This window comes from Strigops habroptila, chromosome 2 (genome assembly GCF_004027225.2).
Source record: "Strigops habroptila isolate Jane chromosome 2, bStrHab1.2.pri, whole genome shotgun sequence".
In the NCBI taxonomy this organism is placed as follows: domain Eukaryota; kingdom Metazoa; phylum Chordata; class Aves; order Psittaciformes; family Psittacidae; genus Strigops; species Strigops habroptila.
The window spans coordinates 95,857,134-95,874,590 of record NC_044278.2 but is presented as its reverse complement, the minus strand read 5'-3'; positions in this window follow the sequence as shown (position 1 = coordinate 95,874,590).

Here is a 17,457-nt window from a genome sequence, read left to right as displayed (position 1 = left end):
ACCTACTACAGACCAGAGCAGTCACTGAGGATTGGGGTCTGATCTCATTACCCTGCTGTGAATCTAGCATAATTCAGCCACGCACGGCAGGTACTTTGGACTTGCACCAGCGTCACTGTGATCAAACTCTGCCTCTCTGCCTGTTCTAAGAAGAATGTTTTGAAAAATATGACAAAATATTTTTTCTCCAGCACAGGCACTGGCTAAGAGCATGTCCTTGGTTATTAGAAATACCTCACCATCTGGTCATTCCGATTTCAAATATTACCATCAAAATTCACATTGAGTGCTCCAGGGGGCACGGTGGGACCAAGCACCACAGTGAGCACAGTGTTGTTGCCTGCAGAATATGTTGGTCACTGCTCAGACTGGATGTTGCCTGAGCCCGCACGCAGGGATCCTGGCAAGGCTGGAGAGAAAGGCAATGCCCAGATAACCTGTACTTGTCTAGTTTCTTACAGGAAACTCCCCCTTTTGTCTGAGCCAATGCCCTACGTAAGCTGATTGCCTTGCCTGTAACAGTGGACTCAGGGCTTTGACTGCCTGTGGAGAAAAATGACACTTTCCTCAATCCCTTGGAAGTATGGATGGGGCATAGGTAGCCTGGCTTGTTTGGCTTTTACACTTGTTTCTGAGCTAGAGTTAAAAGTGCCTCAGTTGACAGGTGGAAACTCAGACCTGCCACTACAGCACAATGTGGGCCTGAGTTTTGTCCACCACGACCTTGTGCATCGCAACAAACCACCCTTCCCTTGCAGCCCCTGCTCCAGAGACTGACAGCAGACTTCCTGGTGTGTTGCTGCTTGAAGGTGCAACTGAGATCAGATGGGAGTTAAAGGAAGGAAAAGAAAAGCTATGTTTGCATTCACATAGTGTCTGGAGAGCTAATTAGTCTTGGTTCTGGCAAACACACTTGGGGGGATGACACCAATCAGCCAAATTAACTTGCCATTTCCCTGGAGATCTTCAATGGGTTAAAGAAAAAAAATGATTAGCATGCAATTCTGACACTGACACAATTCTGTACATGCTTTCTACACACCACTGCTATTGGCAATTTGTGGAAGAAATCAAAAGTGTCTCTGTCTTTCTGAAGCCCCAAGTTCCTGTAATAGTCATGGTCCTGCATCCCCAGGGTGCTTTTCCCTGTGGGATACCAGAAGCCATCATCATCCAGAATTAGCTTGGGCATTTTGTCATAGTTAGGGCCCTACTCAGTCCTGCTGTGAGCGCAGGAGCCCTCAGGAGGGATGGTGCCTCTCAGGGTGCAGTCCCAGGGCAGAATAGGTGACATGAGCTGAGGCAGAAGGAGGCTGAGATCTAAACCAGTAGACACAACTTGACCATCATGAAGGTGGGCAATAATGCAATAACACCCAGTAGAAGCTCCTTCAATTAATGACTAATAAAATTTTTTGCTATAAAATGGAAGTTCCTCAATAGTGAAACACCAAGGAGGACAGGAATCTGAGTGTGCTGCCAAGTCCCAGGATAAAGATACTGCAAGGATGCAAGGAAGCCTTGTATCATTGGGGCACATCAAAGGAGCCACGAAGATCTGCAACACTGAAATGTCCTACTGCCATGCAACTAAAGCAGCCCTTTGAGAGCAACCGATGTAACAGAGTTGGGAAGCAGGAAGAAATCAGGCAGATCAACAACAAACCTGTGATTAAGATGCCCAGATGATTAAATGGAACTAGAAGCAAGAAAAACATTTTAAATAAAGCAAGCGAATAAATATTGTAAATATCAGAAGAGAAGGGATTAAAGAGCTGAGTGAAGAGGCTGAAAAAATGAAGTATAAACTGAAATATAGGTGAAGAAGCCAGATAGCGTGTTTGAGTCTAACCTTTTCATAAAACAGCACCATAAAAGGTCTTAAGGCAAGGTTGGTCAAAATTTTCCATCAAAACATCTCCATTGAACAGTAAAAAGAGTACTTTTATGTGATCACTCTGTCTAATGTTTTTTTTTACCCACAACAGCTGCTTTCCATGAAAATTTTCAACATTTTGTGGAAACACCAGAAAAACCCCAACCCTCTGTTTATGGCAACTAAACATTTTCAAACAAAAAAAAAAATTAACGTTTTTGGTGAGCATTAAAGAATGGCTTGTAGTTTTGAGACATGACTAATCCCTTTGTTGCCAAACACTGAATATTTTTTGGTTTTCCAATAAAAAGTCCAAATTTTTCTCTCGGTGAGGGGGGCACTTTCCAAACCAGCATCACTTTGAATGTCAAAAGGGAAAATTCAGGCTCAATTCTGGCCTTATGGAATGGCCAGTGCTGAGGTGTTGGCAAAGAAAGAGCATTGGGGGCTGGTCAAAGGGCAAAACCAAGCAGCAAAAAAAGCCTAAATTTGGACAGGGTGCAAAAAGAAACGGGAAGAAGCAAGAAAACCAGTTTGGTGGGTTGACCCTGTCTGGATGCCAGGTGCCCACCAAAGCTGCTCTGTCACACCCCTCTTCAACTGGGCAGGAGAGAGAAAATATAACAAAAGGCTCATGGGTCAAGATAAGAACAGGGAGAGATCATTCACCAATTACTGTCATGGGCAAAACAGACTTGACTTGGGGAAATGAGTTTAATTTATTGCTAATCCAACCAGAGTAGGATAATGAGAAATAAAGCCAAATCTTAAAACACCTTCCCCCACTCCTCCCTACTTCCTCAGCTTAGCTTTACTCCTGATTTTCTTTACCTCCTTCTCTCCAGCAGCATAGGGGAAGGGGGAATGAGGGTTGTGGTCAGTTCATCACACGTTGTCTCTACCACTCCTTCCTCCTCCGTGGACCTCCATGGGCTGGAGGTGGATATCTGCTCCACTGTGGACCTCCACAGGCCGCAGGTGGACAGCCTGCTTCACCACGGTCTGCAACACAGGCTGCAGGGGAATCTCTGCTCTGACACCTGGAGCACCTCCTCTCCTCCTTCTCCATTGACCTTGGAGTCTGCAGAGTTGTTTCTTTCTCTTATTCTTACTCCTTTCTCCTACTGTTTTTGCACAGATTTTCTCCCCTTCTTAAATACATTATCCCACTGGCTCTACCACTGTAATGGGCTAATGGGCTTGACCTTGACGAGTGGTAGATCCCTCTTAGAGCCAACTGGCATCGTATCTATTGGACATGGGCAAAGCTTCTAGCAGCTTCTCATAGAAGCCACCCCTATAGCCCCTCCACTACCAAAAGTTTGCTATGCAAACCCTATACAGCCAGAGAAAAAGAAAATCATTGAAGTTATTAGGCTGGGAGACACAGTGAGAGAATTGGAGAGTTGATTGGGGGGGGTGTTGTGGAAAGTGTCAAGAAGTCCAATTTTGGATGTTGGAGAAGCAGTTTGCAACTGAGAATCTAATGACTTGGAGACCAAGTAGTCACAGTCGTGAATATTTGGCCAGTCAATGGCTCTGGCTGTCTCAATATCTTTGGTTGCTTTATAATGATAGAGAAACAGGTGGTACATTTTTTTTATCTGCCTTTGCCAGGGCAGGCATTGTCAGGCCAGAAACATTTCTTTAGCCTAGTGAAGTATCATTCAGTAAAATAAATATATTATTGAAAGAAGTTAAATCAAAATCTAAATTCCTAACGTTTATTGCAGGAATCTTATATGGTGCTGTATATTAAAAATGGTTATTTAAGGAAACCGTTCTGTTGGATTGGAGCCAACCCTTGTGTTCTTAGTAATAAAATATTTCGTCTTGTTTCACCTCTAACTTTTGATCTTGCAGCAGGTATCACCAGAAGATGGCAGGGTAAGCCAAGGCAGCTGTAAATGTCATCATGCATTAGTATAGGACCTGGAGTTAATTTAAACCTATTTATTTGTGTGATTCTCTTGCTTTCCTAGCACCTAGCAGCTTAATTCATAAATGCAATAGTAGCCTGGGGTAGACTTTTCTTGTGAAATTTCAGGTTTAAACATGGTGCTGCAAATTATTCCCAGCAGCTGAAGTGATAACAGAGGCCAAGTAGCCAAATCTTCTATAGAGGATAAAAATCATTCTCTATGGGTCCCCTACATCCTCAGAAAACTTCACCAAGCCCAAAGAGAGTTAAAACATAGCAAATCTCTCGGGATGATGCTACCTTCTGTTGGGGAAGAGGTATCAGATGGAGCTGATGGTCTGGTATCAGAGCTATGGTGGAGCAGAAAGGGTAGGAAGAAAAAGATTCTTGGAAAGAATAAGACAAAAGTGTTGTAGCTCTGCCTGACTGTGTTAGGAGGAAAAGAGGGAAGTACCACCTTGCAAAAGCAGAAACCAGGTCACACAAGGAATTAAGGTGAATTAATTGTGAGGAAGGGAGGGAGGGAGGGAGGGAGGAAGGAAGGGAGGAAGGAAGGAAGGAAGGAAGGGAGGAAGAAAGGAAGGTCTGAAAATAAAATCTAGCAGTGGGGGAGGCTGGTTTCTGGAGCAAGGCATATAGAACGATGCCTGAAAAAAGAGAGGTCTTCAGTCTGTTTCTCTTTCAAAATCCTTTCCAAATGGAGACATGGTGGCCATTGAAGGATGTGGTTTCTGTGAGGGCAGAAGTTCCAGGTAAGTATGGGGCAAGTTGTACTTGGATGCTGTAAGAGCTCATCTAGGGATGTGCATGACTTTCTCTTCAGAATTAGTGGAGATGTGATCTGTTCTGCCTGTAAAACGGCAAAGGGAATCACAGTCAATAATGTCAGCAGGTGAAGGTTAAGAACAAGCAGACATGAAAAGAGGAATGCATGGAGGGACGCACGTGGCTGAGTCCAGGGTTAATGGCAAGGCTATGCAGTTCCTGAATTTCCTCTGGGACCAATCCCATTTGATTTACTTTAAAGAAGATCTTCTTGCTACAGAGAAGTTACTTCTGGTTCCCATCCTTGTGCATAAAGTATTATGGTCTTTTCATTAAGACTGTGCACAAATTTCACCCTCTTATGTAAAATCCATGTCAGGTTGGAGTGCTGGCTGCAGGTTAAATTCAACCTTACAAAATAAGCATTGCTCATTTTTAATCTCAGTGCAGGGTGAGGAAAACATATAGTTTCTTCTGTTGGTTTGCTGCTTGCAGAAAACCGAAAGATGTTAATGTAAACTGTGAATTATAAAATCTTGGTCTTTAAGTTAATTAATTCTCCTTCACTAGCTTGAATTTTTAGGCACTTTCCCTTAAAGAGCATGGTAAATTTAAAAGCCTACTTCCAAACTCATTAGAGCCAGTATAAATAAGGAGTAACTGCTCATGCTAATGGAAATACACTAGTGTACAAATTAGCAAAACCAGGTTTAGTTTCACTTAAACTGGTTTTTGATATACTACATCTAGTTCTACTCCTTCCTTACAGTTACATTGCAAGAGGTGTTGCTGTGTATCGCACACTTGCACAATAAGTAAGACTATTAAATAAACAGGGATACAACAAAAAAATATGAAGTTTCAGAATATTCAGGAAATCATCATTTCCTGGAGCTGAATAAACATTTTAGAAAAAACTCACCCAGCAGGAAATGGAGCTATCTGAAGTGGCCAGTAGGTTCAGAGGATGTGGAAAGGGGTTTGTTCAGAGGCGTTAAATAAACAGAGTAAAATGCCTTGGGAAATAGTTCCCTTTATTTGCTTTCTTGGCTAACAATGTTCATTTTACATTCAACCTTCAGCACAAGAGACACAAACAGGCCCCATGCAAGATTACCAGGCTGAGTATAAACCGATATACAGTCTTCCTGGTTCTGCAGGCATCCTGAAATGATAACTAGGGGAGATCTCGCTGCCCTGCTCAACTTCTGAGTGTGTTACCTCTGCAGATTAAGGATTTGACAAGTTAAATATTATCAAATTAACTATTTCGCTGCTCTCAAATTTAACAGGTCCACTTACCCCTTGGCCAAGCACCAGCTGACCTCTGAGTAACAGGGAATGATACAACCATATGTTGATAGAAAAGCCTATGGCACATCAAAACCTGCTAACTGGGCGATGACATTAAGCCTAAAGTCTAAACGTCAGAGCAACACAAAGGAGAATGTGTATAATAGTATTTGTGCTTAGATCTTTAGTCTTTCATCTTAATACATCTCTGAAGCTGAAACAGCATTTCATGAATGCCATACTAGAATATTACAGAATACAAGGACTGTGCTGTAGTTTTCAGCTCTAGCTGTGCCTCAGGAAAACAGGCTTTTCAGTCCAGACCTTTGAGTCAGAGTCAGATACAGCGTGGTGAGCACAGACTATAATGTTTCACTGGTTTTTCTCCCCCTATTCTCTCTCCTTGCCTTAAATTGTGCTGAGCTTTCATTCCTGCCATAAGACTGTAGAAAGAAATGGATGGTCTTGAACTCTCTGTGTGGCCTTGACCCAGCCACCTTGAGCAAAGTTGTCTATGGTTTCTACATCAGCGTCATTCCTATAGCCCAGTAAAATCAATAGGTTAACTAGAATTAGACAGTTAACACGCATAACGACATCAGGCTGGGGAGAAAATGTGTATTCATAACTTTATGTGCCCAAATAGCTTAGTAAATTTATCCTTATTTTCTGTAAGCCTCAGCTGGTGATGTGTAAGGCTGAGGCTGGAATCCCTTTATGCCTGTGGAGCATGTGAGGTCTTCTGGGGCAAGAGCTGTCTTTTACTGCCTAGATACACAACACTTGGCACTGTGGGTCCCCAACAGTACTTATTAATAAAATATTAACAGCAACAATGCCACCTGGACCTTCATCTCACAGCATCTCTGAGGACTGACAGCTATCTTTTCAAGGCATATGTCCCATTACTGGAATTGTCATTTATGGAGCTTCTGGAGAAGGGATGAAAGTGGGAACATGGGGATTAAAACAGGAGGCTTCTGAGAAATGAAGACAAGGGGCAGAGAAAATGGAGGAGGCAGTGGAGAAGCACAGTGAAGGAAGAGCTAATGGGTGAATTAAAAATAAGTGGAGAGATTACAGCAAAAGGAAGCCAGAAAAGACATTAGGGACTTTGAGAAGAAGCAGAAGTAAGATTTAGAGGGGTGAGAGACAGTGGACCAAGAAGAGAGACGGGAAAACAATTCCAGCAGGTCTGATAACAGATCTCTGATGAGGCTTCACATGCTTCAAACAAGAAATATGGGCCCCTCCCCAGCAAAATTGTTTCCACAGCTGAAACTGCAGTGCCAGTGAATGTCTGCAATCGGCCCATCCAGGTGCTCTCTGATACAGGCAGCACCAGACTCAAGCCATCAAAGCAGTGGGAATAAATCTGAGGGCCAGGAATGAGTACTTGGGCCCCTGCTTGGCTGCCACTGTGCAGAAACAAGAACATAAGTAGCCAAAAAAAGACACATTCAAGGTATAACTCAACAAAATTAAGAAACAGACCTTTTGACAGAAGACATGCTAACAAATCAAGTTCAGGGAATAAGAACCAGCTATGCTGCGGGAAAGACAAGGACTCTGAAAGCTGCTGTAAGAGTCTGATACGCCAATTTGCAGAAATGCCATCTATTTAAATTTTTAAATTGCTGGTAAACTCTCCCATCTGAGCTTTTTGTTAGTATAGTACAAGCTACGGCCTGCAGAGAGTCTCCAGTTTTTCTCACTATGTAGTTAATCTCTAGCATCCTTGTGAACGCCAGCACTATTTCTCCTGTGGGCCCCTGAGCTTGATAGGTGAGTGCACGGGCAATAGCATGCACTACCCCACCATCAAGCTGCCATGGTGCTTCCTGGGTGCTCAGCAGAGCCGAGGGCAGGGTGTTCAGCACTGCTTGTTCCACGTGCAGCTGCACTGACCTTGGGGGATTATTAATTCAGTGCAAATAGGGGTATGACAGTTTAGGCTGATGGGAAAGAGAGAAATAATTATCATCCAAACCTTTTTTTTCAAGCATAGCTCCAACGCATTGAGTGTATTATACAGCAAGGGTGGGTGAGATTTTCTATAAACAAAACGGTAACCCAAAGACTATTGAACATCTCCCAGTGAATCTGTGACAGCAAACAATAAGACCAGGCTGAAAGATAGCTTCTGGGGCACCACATCCAACTCGTGGCTGTTGCAAGCAACCACATCGTAGGGTCTTTTTCATAACCCCTAATTCACTTATGTTTACTAGAGCGTCAGAGTGTTATCTTACAGCCATGTCAAATATTCATCTTTTTATCATTGTCACACCGAGGTTTTTGTGAAAGAATCCAGGTCTTGGACTGGAGAGGGAACAACATGGCTGCTCATGCGTCAGCTTCTCTTGGCCCCTATCTGGTCTTTGTTTGCACAGAACTTTAATGTTCACTACATATAGTTAAACTCACAATCAAAACCTGATATGATTTAAAGTTATGGGAGTATTCCACACCAGCAAAACTGAACCAAGCCTTGCTTTCCTGGATGAAGATCATTTTAAAGGTAACCACCGGCTTTCCTGGGAGCCTTTCTGCAATCAACAGCTGAATGACTCTTAGCGAATGTAACCAGGCTCCCGTAGCTAGCTCAGCACGACCAGGACATGGAGAAGCTCCCCTCATCAGGAGATGGTGTTTTCTCCAGGGCCCCAAAGCATTCCACATGATGCTTATACTGTCCTCCCTCTGCTAACCCCTTTCCTGGGCTGGGCTCCACTTCAGCTGTGAGGGAAGAGTCCCAGGAAACTGTTTTCACCACTTGCTCTTTCTTGAATTCACTGGCATTGCGAACTCTCCCAGTTGTGTCAGCACTGTGACAAAGCCGAAAGCCTGCGGCATCACCCAGAAGGGGTTAATTTAACCAAACGGTTGGGCAGTTCTAGAGGAGCACCAGGAGGACAGAGTCTGAGCAACCCCACCTTGTATTTTCTCAGCCCACCTCTCTAAAACTAGATTTCAAGCTCCTTCGGATAGAAGTGACAGATCCAAAAGAGTTCAGCCAACTGCCTAGGATGCTTAAGGAAGATGTGAATCAGCCGTGTAACTAAATGCCCTTAGCCTGCTTCCAAATCTGCCCAAACACAGCATGAGAAGTCAGGCAAGACACCTACTTGACACTGATTTTGCAGCTCTTGTGATTTCAGGCTCCATTAGCTGCTGGCCAATCTGTGCTCACAGCCCATCGATGCTGACAACAGCCCTCTGCCCTAGGTGAGGCAGAGCAAAAACGATGCTCCCATCCAAAGAAAGAGGCAAGATATCTCCCTCTTTGAAAGCCCAAATCAAAGGCAATGCAAAGGGCAGCAACCTGTCTCCAGGGGAAACTCAAATCCTTGGTAAGTAAAGAGAGGAAGAAAAGAAGAAAGGAAAATCTACCATGAACTCCCAAATGAATTATATGCTTCCTGGGAAGAAGACAGCATAATTCTTTTGGTAAATCATTAATCACCAAAAAACCCTGCTATTTCAGGTTGGCTGATGGCTTTCTGAAGTTTGACCAAATTCAATAAACTGTTTTTGTCAAAGCAAATTAAGGTTGGTGTGCTTAACAATCAGAAACAGTTTGTTTAGACACTTTCTGAATATAAATCCTTCGTATTTTTGAAATATTTAACTTTCTGGGTACTTATAATAAAAGTCATGTAAATAAAGGTATGTTGGTGGTAGTTAACCTTCAACTGAGCACAATACTAATGTCCTCAGCCAAAAAATGAAAGACGCAGGTTTGATTTCTTCTTCTGCTTAAGGAGCTGCACCCATGTCCCAGAAAGCTGCATTGGCCATCAGTCAGTGCCAGCACATTTCTGCTTTCATGGGTTCTTGTGGACAGTGCCACGATTTCTACAAACTAAGTGTCCCTTCTGATTAAAAGACCTGTCTTGAACTGAAGTCTTCTACCCCTTTGGAGGACTGTAGCTGCTCAGCCTTTGTTGGTCCCTTACAGTTTTTCCTAGTACTTTGCTAGCTCCTACAAGGCAAGAGGCTGAGGATGCTCCAAGGAGGAGAGCACTGCCAGGAGGTGAGAATGACCGATGCGCAGGAGGGAGTCCTAGGCAGCGCATGCAGCAGGCAGAGCTGCCTGCATCAGTACACCCCCAGGTTCGCTCACAACCTGGGCGGGGGAATAGCCATGGGTTCCTTTCAAGTCAAAGAGATGTCCAAGCTGCTGCCAGATTTATTTATCATCTAGCATTTCATTTTCTTGGCTTTTACTTCAGAACTCTAAGAGGAAAAATTTCTGCAACTTTTTATCCCAAAGTTTTGGTTGTTTTGTTGTTTTGGGTTTTCTTAACTTCTTTACACTTTGGCAAGGAAAAAATACCCTGTTGTTGGGAGAGTAGAATACAGTCTGCATTGTAATTATTTATTTCAATGAATTACTTTTCAGATGAGCCAACAAGTGTATTACTTGGTTATTTACACGTTCCAGCCTCAGTGCCCTCATTTCTTCCATTTCCATTTTATTTAGATGCTGTCTGGGTGAGACAGATCAGTTGCTCCCAAATTATCCCAGGCTTTTCTCTGGCATCTTCTACCTAGCTAGGTCTTCGTCATGGACCTCATCACTGAACTGCGTCATCAGAGTGCCTGAGAGGACAAGTTGTCTTTTCACTTTGGATAAGGCAGCCAGGAGGCCTAATTGGTCCCCTACTCCCTGAAAAAATTTGAAAACTTAACCTCACTAACCACTAACTTTCAAATTCATTTCGTACATCACAGTCTACATTTCTGGTAGATACAGTGGAAAATAAAGAATCCATTTGTTTGGCATAAAGGGATTAACAGCCCAACATAATTTTCCAATTTTACATTTTGTAACACGCTTCACTGTATAGCTGAGGGACAAATCAGCTGAATTTCCCTCATGCCTGACCATATGATCAGGAGGTAGCTACTGCGGGTTCAGTTCTGCAAGAGAACTCTTTTGAAGTCAGAAGTCAAAAAGACTTTTGGGGCTTTAAATGCCTTTTTAATGTGGTCTCTTTTCTGTGTGGAGTGCAGTCCACACTTAAAGAGCTTTCTATGTGCCTTTGAGAAATACGTTTCTTGAAACTCTTTTTTCATCTCTGCCATACAAAATCTGTGTAAGAGCTCAGACCACTCAGTAGATTCTCACATGCCTCAAAGATTGCTCATCTTAATCATGGTCCTATGAGGTCCCAAAACCAGCGGCAGTTTAGTCTGGATCAGATAACGCAGGTCATGGCCTAAAGCTCAATGTAAACATCTATTATAAAGGTAACAAAGACTTCTTTTTCTCCTTATTCCATTCCAAGCCAAGGACATCTACTTTGCACCAAATTGATCCTACTTTTCATGGGGTAACCTCATTCTGTCTTAATTTTGGAGACATTGTTCAGTGAGAGTTCTGCACACCTCAGGCAGGTATAAAGCTCACAGTCGTCAGGCAGGACCAGGTCCCTGTATCCCTCCAACTACAGTCCACAATCCTCAGAGGCAGAGCAGGGGTCACTGCACTCCAAACAGTGCCTTCTCAGGAGGACACCTGCAGGCATTGCCTCAAAAAGGACAGAGGGGTCCTAACACGGTAACGTTTGCTGCCATCTCTGGTCATGACACATCTCATAGAGCTGGCCTTAGGTGCACGGAGTCTTTGAGTAAGGCTTTGTCTTTCCTCTTATGATAGCACCACGGTTGGGAGATGGCTGCCTTGTGCCAAAATACTCAGCAGTGATATATGTGCACACTCTGCTAGGCACCATCAGTGAGGCCCGTCATGGTAATGGAAATCAGGTGACTGCATGCCCTTTCTTTAAGATTGAGTAACAGGGGAAAGTATGTGTTGGTCTGGAATCACCTATTTCTCTCCCTCATCAGAGACTTTCCCTTCCAGCATAATGTCTTGGGTTGCTGTGTACCCCCAGGCTACAAAGGGAAAAAAAATAAAAAGAGAAAAAAAGGACAAAATCCAGACAGTTTCTGGAACAAATTTCAGTTTTCATAGTCCTGTCACCTGGTCTGAGTACAACAGTCAAAGTAATTATGCAAGCATTTTTAAATATCACAGTGACATATGAGGTAATGCCACTTTCTGCACAGACTCCTTTGGCAGCTGCCAGGCTGTCACTGCCATCAGCAGTGTGTTAGGAGTGAGCACTCATGCACCTTCATTTTCACAGGGGAACAGGAGTTTCCAGAGCCCAGACAGGATGTCATGACAGAGAAACATTCCTCTGATGCGAAAGTCCCCTTCATTTCTGAATGATTCTTCAACAAAAAGAGGAGTTGCTGAGATTCTGATTTGGGAAGATAAAATGTTTGCTGTCTGAATGGTTCATGGACCAAGTCTTTCAAACTGGCTGTGATCTGCTGTGAGAGTGTGTTCAGCCGTAGGGAAGCATGGAACAAAGCTGGGGCTGAAATGTGTTATAGCCTGATTGCTAACCCCCCTCCATGGATTTTGCCTAAAATCACCTATCTGAGAGTATCTGAGAAAGCATATGACATGTCTTCTTTTACTAGGTGCAATAATTGTTATTTTAACATTTCTTTCACAGCAAAGTCTGACTAATTCCACAACCTTCTCTTCAACTCATTACAAAACCACACAACACAGCAAGCCCATCACGTTCCCCTGGATTAGAAGTGAATGAGAAACTGCCCATCTCCCCCTCTGGGTGGGAGTCCATCACCCATGTAATTTCTGTTTTATCATTGCTATTTCTTCAAAGGTGGCCTAGGCTTGGGACTTACATGAACTGCTGAGGATTAGCCATGCTTGGGGCATGGATCAGCAGACCTAGCAGGAATGTTTGGCCTTTCCTCTACCCAGCCTGCTTCAGTGAACAAGATCTTTGTCCTGTGCAAAGGTGCCAGACGTGTTTAGGTTCTCGTAAACAACTCCAAAACTCAGCCTGTGCCTACACCTGGGCATATGCTTGCATGCAAACAGAGAAGCCTGGATGTGGTATTCAGGAAAGACTCATGATTAATAGGCAACATTGACATGCCTGGGGACATAGAAGAGCTGTGCCCCATGAAGGCCCCAAGGAAACAGAATATTTTTAGGTTGGAGAGGAGAGACTTGATTATTTACACAATGATATGTGATTCCTCTGACCAAATGTCTCCACAAAGAATAGATGTCCTCAGGCAGGACTGCCTCTTTGGGTCTGTGGTAAGAGAAAAAATATTTCTTGAAACAAGTGAGGAAGAGGATCCAGGCAACTAAAAGACAGACAGTCCCCCCTCAGTTCTTGGGAAAATTACAGAGCAAGTCTTTGTGCAGGTCATTTCACTGCACACGAAGGGAAAGAAAGCAACTGCAAACAACCAGCATGGATTAACAAATATCAGGCAAACTCATAAATAACCTGGACAATGGGACATAATGAGCCCTCAGCAATTCTCCTGATGACACCAAAATGGAGTGTCATCATTATGTCCCTTCATGTCACATAGGGACCCAGATGAGCCTGAGTAATGAGTTAGAAGGAACTTCATGAAATGCAACAATGGAAAGTCCTGCACGGGGGAGGGCTAACCCCTGTGTCAGTATAGACTGGAGGCCAACTTACCGGGGAGCAGCTCCACAGATAAGGACCCTGCTGAACCCGACTTCACACCGTGACCTTGCAGGAATGAAGTCAAAGCATGTATCAAGCTGCATTAGCAGAAGCTTAGGCAGCAGGCTGAGTAAGGTGATTACTCCTCTCTAGTCAGGACTTGTGAAGATACATCTGGAATAGTGTGTCCTGTTTTGGGCCCCTATCAGAAGTGAGGAAAAAGTTTTACAATGGTGGTGGTTGAACACTGGCACAAGTTGCCCACAGAAACTGTGGCATCTCCATCCCTGGAGATACACAAAGTGCAACTGGACACGACTATGAGCAATCTGATCTAGCTTCAAAGCCAGCCCTGCTTTGAGCTGAAGGCTGGACTACAAGACCACCGGAGATCGCCTCCAGCCTGAATTTTTCCATAATTCTATGATTTATGATAGCTCTTAGCAAATCTTGTTCCATTATGTTGTTGAAAAAATGGCCTGTACTTCTGTAAGGGGAATGTTTCAAGCAGTATCAGTACTTCCTATTGAAAATTTGGCAACTGCATATATCAATATTTTTTAAATGTATTTTAACATTGTTTCTTTCATTATTTTCCCAACTTTCAGGAGGAAACCAGATTATTAGTAAACACGAATTTGCTAAAATTACTTCATAAAAATGCTGGCAAAATATCTGTGGAAATACATTGCAAAATAAGCAGAAAAGCTATCAATTTCAGATCACAAGGAATGGAAAGATTTTCAGAATGTCAAAAATAGTGAAATAATTTAACTAGCTCTGTAATTTCTATAATGCAATAAACATATGCATTACCTGCTGGGTAGAAACCATGAAGATATTTTCCATTTGAATTAAGCGAATTCAATCCCATAATTTCCATTCTTTGGTGCTCATTTTCCTTAAATTATCTCCTGAAAGAGTTTCTTGGCAAATATGTTCCTTGGAACAATTCATTTTAAATAAATGTTGCACACATTGCAGAAAAAGCAAATTTTACCTTCATAATTGCCTCATGTTCTCACTACAAACTGTGGCATGGGAACAGTAATACTGCATATAACCTATATGCAAGTCTGGACACATAAGTTTCCAGTAACAAATATTTCTGATTATTTTCTCACAAACATCCAGATAGATGAAGCTAGGCCTGCTTTCCTTGTTTATGCTTAGCTACACCTGCAGCACAATGACAACAGTTTCTTCTTGTGATGTACCTGTCAGTGCTGCCAAAAAGCAACCACTTCATATAAGAAAGCAATAGTTTTATGGGAGCACCTGGGAATCTAAACTCATACCTAGCTGAGAAACAAAGAGAGCTCTGGAATATCAGAGTCCGCATCCTTTCCACCTATATTACTTTGTGGGCCTGCACGAAGTGTTGTTAAGACATAAAGCAACCTAAACTAACTCTAAATTCTCCTGCTTTCTGGTGGTAGTTGGACTGGAGGATCCCTATAATCTTAATTACTCTGTATAATTACATCATATCATGGTAGTAGGATGACTGCATTTGAATTTTTCTCTGGAGAGCTCCAGACACTGAGCTGAAGTAATGTCCATGATATGGCTGAGTACCCGTAAAGCATATGGTTGGAGAATATAATCTTGAGCAACCTCTGACCGAAACTGATTTGAGAGCAGAGGCATATCCTCAAGACAGGGTTAATAATAAACATATTCAAACACTTAGGCCAAAATCGTTATCAAGCTGACCAGAATTGTATCACTGCTGTTTCATTTTCTCCTTGATTGTATGCGTCTAAATCTTCTCTCTTGTCTTGTAGTTTGTAAAAGACTGTTCTTTTTAATTCTATGTACTAAAATATTTTTAGTTGTGAATATTAACAAACATGTCACTAACTATGGAATGTCAACACCGAGTAATTCTTTCAGTAGATAATAGTAAAATTCTTTCTGCTGAATTAATTTAATTCAAATGGAAACACATACATAGAAGGTACAGATTTTTCGTCAAAATAGATGTATAATAAAATTGGTCTTAGAGCTTTGTTTGAGCAAGCAAAATAGCACTACTGCTGTCAGGCTTCTTCCTTCTGACTATCAGTATTTTGATTTTTTTTTTTCCTAAAAATACCACATTTGTATTATTCCACAGCTTTTCTCCCTAACTCAATGTATTGTTTGCATTCTTTTTTCTAAATGTTCATAGCATATTCCACACGAAATCAATAAAATGTAGTTCTTTCCTGTCCTGGATTATTAACAAAGTTGGGAAATAAGATGTATTTTAGAAACAATCTTTGCAACACCAAAAACCATTCCAAATTTCTCAGTTTTCTGATCATTCTACCCACGTTTCAGGTTATGTGTGATGTTTTGGAATGATTCAATTTAATTTTTCAGGTAAAGCTTTACTAGACTTGGAGAAATGCTTTTCTAAAGTATAAATGCTGATCTTCAGCTTGCTTTAACAAATACAATGAAGTCAATATGGTTATGTTTCCTTTCTCCAGCTGACACTTCAATATATTACATTTACCTCATTTTCTTCATCCACTAATTACTCTGAGCTATAGAAATAGTTCATCTGACAATATTTAGTTTTGACAAATCGGTGTTGGTTATTGATCCTAATTTTATTGTCCTGTATGTGTTCAAAGATTATTTTCCTTATCAGATGTTGAGTTTGGGATTAAAGTACTTTTAAAAATGGTAATTACTAAGAATATTCCTTTCTTTTGAGGATTACAAGCCAGCTTTTGTTCTTGTTCCAGTCATTTCCCAGTGCTCTCATCTTTCAAAAAGTAGCTGCCCATGGTTAGGTAAGTCTTTAAGCTAGCAAGATATAGCTCATGTTTCCTAGCTGTTTTGTCTTTACCCTTAAGTAACCGTATGGTGGAATTATGGAAAATTAGAAACATTTTTATTTTTTAGAGAAACACTTTAAAAAGGTATTAATTGTCTTGGTCTCAAATCGTCAGTAATTACGTATATGTTGTCAATTCATAATAGATTTTTTTCCCTAAGTTTTCTACCTTACATTCATTAAAAGTCAAGTATAAGGATTTTGTTTACTTCATTGATATAGAAGAGAAGAATTTCTCTTCAAAAAGAAGAAAAAGAGGAAACTTTCATTCTTTTTAACCTCAATTCTCTCTAACCTCAATGGCTAATTCACACATACACACAAGTTCATCCAGTTTACACTTCTTTCACATGCTTAAAAACTGCCAAGTGAAATATTACGCTTATTTCATACAATGTTATAAATAATTGTTATTATTTATAACAATTACTGAATTGGTATAACAGTTTTGAGTAGTTTTGGCTAGGTTTCCTTGCCTTCTGCCCCTGCTCTATATTTTGTTACCTTTGCTGTCCCAATGAGATTTGAAGTCACAACCAATGAAATAATCTCTGCTGAGACTACATTTGCTCTTTGCAGTCTCATTTTTAGGACAGCTACAATCTGCTGTACCTTAATTCTCTTCCACTCATTGCAGAATCACAGAATTGTTGAGCTTGGAAGGGACCTCTGGAATGCAGTTGGTTCAAGTCACCCTGCTCAAAAAGGGTCTCTTACAGCAGGCTGCCCAGGACCATGCCCAGACAGCTCCAAGGATGGAGACTCTACAACCTCCCTGGGTCAACCTGTGACAGTGCTCTGTCACCCCCACAGTGAAAAAGTGTTTCCTGATGTTCAGAGGGAACCTCCTTTGTTTCAGTTTTTGTCATTGCCTCTGGTCCTGCCACTGGGCACCACTGGGAAGAGTCTGGCTCCATCCTTTTTGCACTTCAGGTATTTATTACACATTGATGAGATCCCTGTGAGCCTTCTCTTCTCCAGGATGAACAGTCCCAGCTCTCATAGCCTTTTCTCATAGGAGACGTGCTCTGGTATCTTAATCAGCTTTTTGGCTCTTTGTTGAAATCTCTACAGTATGCCCATGTCTCTCTTGTGCTGAGGAGCCCAGAAGTGGACACAGCACTCCAGGAGTGGTCTCACCAGTGCTGTTCAGAAGGAAATGATCACTCAACACTCCTCTGAATGTAGCCCGTGATCCTATTTGTTGTCCTTACCACAGGGCACATTG